The sequence below is a fragment of the Xiphias gladius genome, chromosome 8 (genome assembly GCF_016859285.1).
Source record: "Xiphias gladius isolate SHS-SW01 ecotype Sanya breed wild chromosome 8, ASM1685928v1, whole genome shotgun sequence".
Taxonomy (NCBI): Eukaryota; Metazoa; Chordata; class Actinopteri; order Istiophoriformes; family Xiphiidae; genus Xiphias; species Xiphias gladius.
Window position 1 is genome coordinate 16,182,318 of NC_053407.1, and position 6,340 is coordinate 16,188,657.

Below are 6,340 nucleotides of genomic sequence, written 5' to 3' on the forward strand. Positions count from 1 at the left end.
CTATAGTAGTAGTAAGTGTTTCTGTATTAGAATTTAAAAAAAAAACCTTTGGATATTATGCGCAAATATATAATAGATAAACAGAACAATATCAGCAAATGATGTCCTTTTAAATCCTTATTTTTAGTGTGATTCTTGGTTAATTTCCACCCAGCAACAATGGAGAAAATGTGTGCCCGGTATCTTAACTGGAGGTGACTTAAAGTGTTGGCTTTAAATGTGGCTTGCGATTGCTGCGAATGTTTTTTTTTTTCTCTAATCATTTTTCTTTTTCCTACTTTTTTCTCAAGACGCAGCTCCCTTGAATTCCACTCAATCTTAAGTCCCATAAGCAGGATAGACATATCGTTTAAGTTAGTTTTTCTCATCTCATTAAGGATATTGTACAATTTATGCCAGAACATGTTGAATATGTTTTGAACATATGAATTGTAGTATTCTAATATCTCCACAAGATGTCAATATAGTAACACAAGAGTAATAGTCCCAGATATGCTGTAGATTTTACAGTTCTGCTCAAGGGGAGTATGATAATATTGTTGTGCTCTTTTAAGTAGTGATGGCTATGGTTTTGGCCTCTCCTAAGGGCATTCACACTTCAGAATGTTAAAATCCCAGGGGCACTCTTCCTTTTTTTTTTTCCAGTATTATCCAAACTGCATCCTCAGCATTAATCAGTCCATTTATTAAATGATTTCTCAAACCTCTTATGATGTTACTTGTAAGTTGTAGACCATTATTCGGTCACCTTAACATGCTAACAGTATCACAAATGGTAAAAAATTCCTAACATCCCAATGCCATCGAAGTATTTTATGAACACAGCGACTGACATGGGCTGTCTAATCAAAAGCATCATCATCAATAGAGGAAAAACTGTAGGTTAATCAAAACCATCCTATATAGAAAGTAGGACCATACATTCTCTGTATCCTTATTGGTCAATATACTGTATGGGAGTGGCAAAATTGACACTTATGTTGTTAACAGTCAGCTGCTAACAGCTCATTAGTTTTAATGGGTGGGTGTTAAATGGACTGAAGTCACTGTAGTGCAGAGATTGAGAGGTGCCACTCAGATGAGACATTAAACAGTGAATATGAAAGATGTTCCTCTATAGTTTGTAACACCCAATTTTGATGGCTAAGAGAACACATTTTCCTACAGTCTTTCCTTATTGTGGTTCTGACACTACGCTGCCAGAGATACGAAATATCATTTGCTTACAGACTCTGTCTTCTGTCCAAATCACCTGTAAATAAAACAAATTAAATCTCCCACATAGCAACATGCTTTCCCCTCTATCTAGTTCTTTATTTTATACGAAGGAGTTTACAATCTATTTCAGTACTGCACACTGTTGATCCATTTTTTAATGTGTATACGATATTTTAGTGGTATAGATCTGAATTGTGAGTGTAGATGGTAGATGAAAAACTGCATGGCTTTTCAGGATTAAAATATAAACATGATTTTTAAAAATACAGATGAGGAATATGTGTGTTCCACATCATTCTGTACTTTCATAGACATAAATGCTATATGCCAATAGCGAGAAGAGGAAATGTACATTTCCTTATGACAACATCCTTTCTTACATCAGTGCCCAAAATCCATGCCAAATAAACAAAAAGTATCGTTTCTGTGGCTGCTTTGAGAAATTGGTCTCTGGAGACAGCTTTCTAGGTTAATTTATTCTGTATTGGGCTGGCAATATGTGTACTGTCACCACTTTTAAACTTGGGGCAGGGCACATTTTGTGTGCAATCCTGCCTAAGATAACTTCTTATGGCTCCTTGGGATGGCTGCAGCCGGTTGACTCTGGCAGACCATGAGACAACCCGTTTATTTGTTTGTTTGTCCCGTGAGTTTTTGGCTGGCCGTTCAGGGCTCTGTTTGGCCCTGGTCCCTGTTGGGCTTCTATTTCTGAAACCCAAGTGGCTCTTAATGAAGCTGGTAGGGTTGGCATGGGCCCTCAGCAAACCCAGGCCTGATCAGACCCTTCTTCTTCTGCCTTGGCAGCCACACTCCATTTGCTCCCTCTGGCTTCCTAATTTAGTAACGGTGGGTAAAAATATGCGCTAACGAACAAGGTCTGGTATGTCAGGCTAGCGTCCAGAGAAGAGGGAGAGAGGGGAGGGGGTGAGGAGGGGGGCTGGGGGTGTGTGTGTGTGTGTGTGTGTGTGTGTGTGTGGGGGGGGGGGGGGGGGTTGCTGTTTTCACAGCAGGCACCCAGTGACAGGGGTAGAGTCACTCAGACCCCTCTGACATCTGTGTGTTTGTGTGTATGTGTAGACATTCAGTGGAGTGAGTGGGGGTGGATGACGAGAGGTGGAGAGTGAGCACTTAAAATTTCTCTCCCTTGCCAAACTCCATTCAAACACTTCTAATCATTCTTCTGTTTTATTCCAATCACACTGTGAGGCTTCTAAGAGGACCTGTGGTATACAGTGCAAATGGACAAATTATTGAAAGAGTCATCTTATGTTGGTATCTAATGTTGTTTTTTTACACTGTTGCGGTTCTTAAATATCCCCTCCACAGACCTGCAGTCACATCCATAACTTTTGGTACAGTTTTCTAAAAAGGTGTACTTTGTAAAAGCTTAAGGAGTTAAGACTTTATAGATCTGTAATATGCCATTTGTTAGATGAACCTTTGGGATGCTGGGTTGTTCTATCTTTGGACATTTTAACATTGTATAGGATGAGCAAATACAAAATAGATGAACTGAGCAATACTATCTGTTAAAACACAAACAACATTTTTTTTTTTTTAAAGGGAATGGTGTGTGTCCTCCTCAGTGTACTTGCATTTGGTTTTTTACTCTCTTTAATTCATTAGGATGGCCCCTCCAGAGGATGACCATTCCAGACTTACATTCTATAAAAGCGCTGCAGAGAATCCAGGTACTAACAACTTAAACTAAAAACTATGACACATATAAACTACAGTAGGACAACTAAGTGGACATTTCGACTTTTATGCATATGGTTTTGAGTTGATGTGTGGTCTTCTGGATCTGTAGGGTACCCTTTTATATGTGAGATACAGAGCTTCCTGGTTCAATTTTGCATACTTTAGGTGTAGTTACAGACCATACAGGGAGCGGAAGAAAAACATGTTATTTAATGTATGTTTACCCTATGCACCTCAGACTTTCAAAGTTCTCCATTTTCCATGGACCCATTCCAACAAACATTAATGGTGAATAACTTTATTGAGGCCATTTCAGTGAAAGACACAGGAGAAGTGGTGCCAGTAAACTCCCTTTAATCATACAATGGCTCTGAATATTTGATTCTGAATAACGTTTTCTTCCTTCAAATGCGCATCATGAAATACCAAAGTGCTAGCCTTTAAAAAAACAACGCAATATGATGGTAATATGAGTTTATAATACATTGTTTACAAGCCTAGAAAGTACATTGCCTGAGCTGAGTCCCATGTTTGCAATTACATTTTCATCCGTTAAGACACTCGACCCCTTAGAAATCTGCCCTCAAGCACATTAGCACTCGCCCTTCCTGTTCACAGTTTAAGAAGCTCGTCACAACATTGTAGCGTCACTTGTAAACCCAAAGCTTTACATGAAAACAGAAAACTTCCTTGTCTGTTGGAAGGTGGCAGCAGCAGAAACACTACATTTACAGGCCAGATAACACCTGCTCGGTATACTATTACAGTAGAGTTTCATAGATTAAAAAAAAAAAAAAAAAATTAAAAATCATGTGATTAGTCATGAATACTATGCCTTGCATCTAGCGGCACAGAGATTGTGCGCTGAACTTATGCCACACAACTGCGCAGTCACAGCCAGACAAGGTAACAAACCACACTGTCCCCAGCCTGTGCAGGAACGGCGTTATCGAAATGCTGCATGATTTTTATAACCGGTGGCAATATTCCTCTTGTTCGGAGCCAAACCAAAATGAAAAGAAATGCACAACAAAATTAACATTTTTATTCCTTGGTCTAATTGTCAGGCATCATAAGAAGTTTAAAGTCGTTTAATGAGTATTTCATATTGTTTTAGTTTGATGTGAGTGTTTTTTCTCAATAAAATGATGGAAAATGTTATACATTTGCAAAATTACCTCTTTGGAACTATTATAGCCGTTTCATAAAGAGACAAGTTGCTGTTTGACTGTTACATTTAGTAGTGGGCTAACAATGCAACTGAGATAAGTTATTATCATGTCGTAATGTACAACTGTACCCAGCTTTAACTGTCAACACAGGAATGTGTGGACAGTCTTGCGTGACAAATAGAAAACAATTTATGGATCCAATTCACATTCAAATGAATGCCTACAAACTTGGCTGCTATTACAGTCATATTCAATCATCAATCATGTTATGCTCATGCTTGTCAGATATGTCACAGTTATTTGTTAAAACCACAAAGTAGCACCTAACTTTTACACAGCTGTCCCCACTTCCTGTGTTAGTTAACCCACAGACACCCACCCCTCAGCAATGAACATGAGCCCTTGTTGTAACAAATAGCGTTTACAGCAGGAACTTATAGATTAGATTTTCTATAATATGACATATTTTTATGTAGTATTTTAGATTAATGTAAATGAAAAAGTAGTTTTCTATCCCACATATTGGAACAGTTCTGGAGTCAATAAGTATAGCACTACCTGCATGATATTCCTGTTTTATCATTATGAAATTGTTCATTTATTTTAAACTGAAATTCCCAAATTTGGGGAAAACTGGCAAACAATTCTGTTGCTGTTAAATTGCATGAATGGTTTAACCACTTCAACAAAGGTATCGTATTCTGACTCACGGTAAATATGCTAATGTCTTCACAGCTGCTACACTTCAGATAAAGCGTGTTATTCGCCCATAGAATAAGAAATGTGTTTCAGTACTGTAATCAAAGTATTTGTGCAAGTAATGCCACTGTTAAGAGGTAGAAACAAAGCAAGACATTTAAGCCAGGCACCCCTTCCATTGAACTGACTGAAGCTGTCCATGGCAAAGACATGATAGTTACAGTGCGATAAAATAAGCTGTCTTTCCATCCAGCAACGTTGTTCCATGCCAGTGCTTCGTTAAACAATAGTTTCGCATTCGAATGTGAATTGTTCCCTACTATGGCCAAGACTTAGAAAGGCTTAGACTTGTGTTTATCCTTACCCAAACCTTGGCCTAATTTGAAGCATATGCAGAAAACAAATCTACTATTGTTTCACCACTAAAGCTTCTTCTCTTCTTTCTATTCAATGTCAAAATCAAAGATTATGGAGAGCTTTAGAGGTGATATTGCCGTTCTCTGTTTAGACAATGGCGCACTAAACCAACAACTGCGAGTACATTCCTTCATAATTGCAGTTTTAGCAGTATTGTGACGGGGAGATATGTGTATGGGTGAGTTTCATCCTCTTCCAATGGCCCTGCAACCAAGCTTTAGCTGCTAAAACACAAATCAGCAACCACTCGCCAGACATTTCCAAAATGATGCAGACGGGTTTGTCTATATCCATACATCCTCTAAATCCAAATGCACACACACACACACACACACACACAAAGATAACACTACCAAGGACATCCCTCCAACTGATGAGAGGATGGTACAGCTCCTCCTCCTTGGTAGACTGTGGTCCAGCCTTGCACAACCATCACCTTGATGTTATCCAGGGGAAAATCTGCAAGTTGCCCATTCACTCGCTTAGAGAGCAGCACTTCACAGTTAATTGTGCTTATGCTACAGAGGTATCCAGAACAAAAATGTTTTACCTGTTTCTCTTATTACATGTGTAACATTTGTAGCATCTGTCCAAGAAAAAGGTGAAACACAGAACTTCTCTGGCCAAAAGAAAGTCAGCTGTTCTATGAACATCAGATTTTACTTTCACTTGATCTAACATATGATCTACGATGCACTTTTAATGTCCCAAAAGTCAGTCAGTGATGTTTTAAATGACTTTATAATGAGAAAACTTTTATACAGTCAGTGCACTTAAAGAGGTATGCTGACTGCGAGAGAAATTGATCCCTTCTTCTTAAAGCTAAAATTAACTGCTTGCACTTAAGACTTGACCAAACCATATTTTTTACCCCCAACCCCAAGAATGTTTCCAAAATGAATGGTTCACACAATAGGAATATCAAAAGGGAAAGGGCGTTCACTTGCTTTGGCTGTGAATGTGAATGAGAGGCTAAATGTTTGCCTGTGGTTCTCTGACCTTTGTGGCTCCAACCTACACTTACTCAGGTAAGTGCAGGTTGTGTGATGCAGTGGTATCAATAATGGAAGAAAGGCAACCCCCTCCCTCTGGCTGCTATGTGGGTCAGATGAGGCTCTCAGTGGATGGGAGAG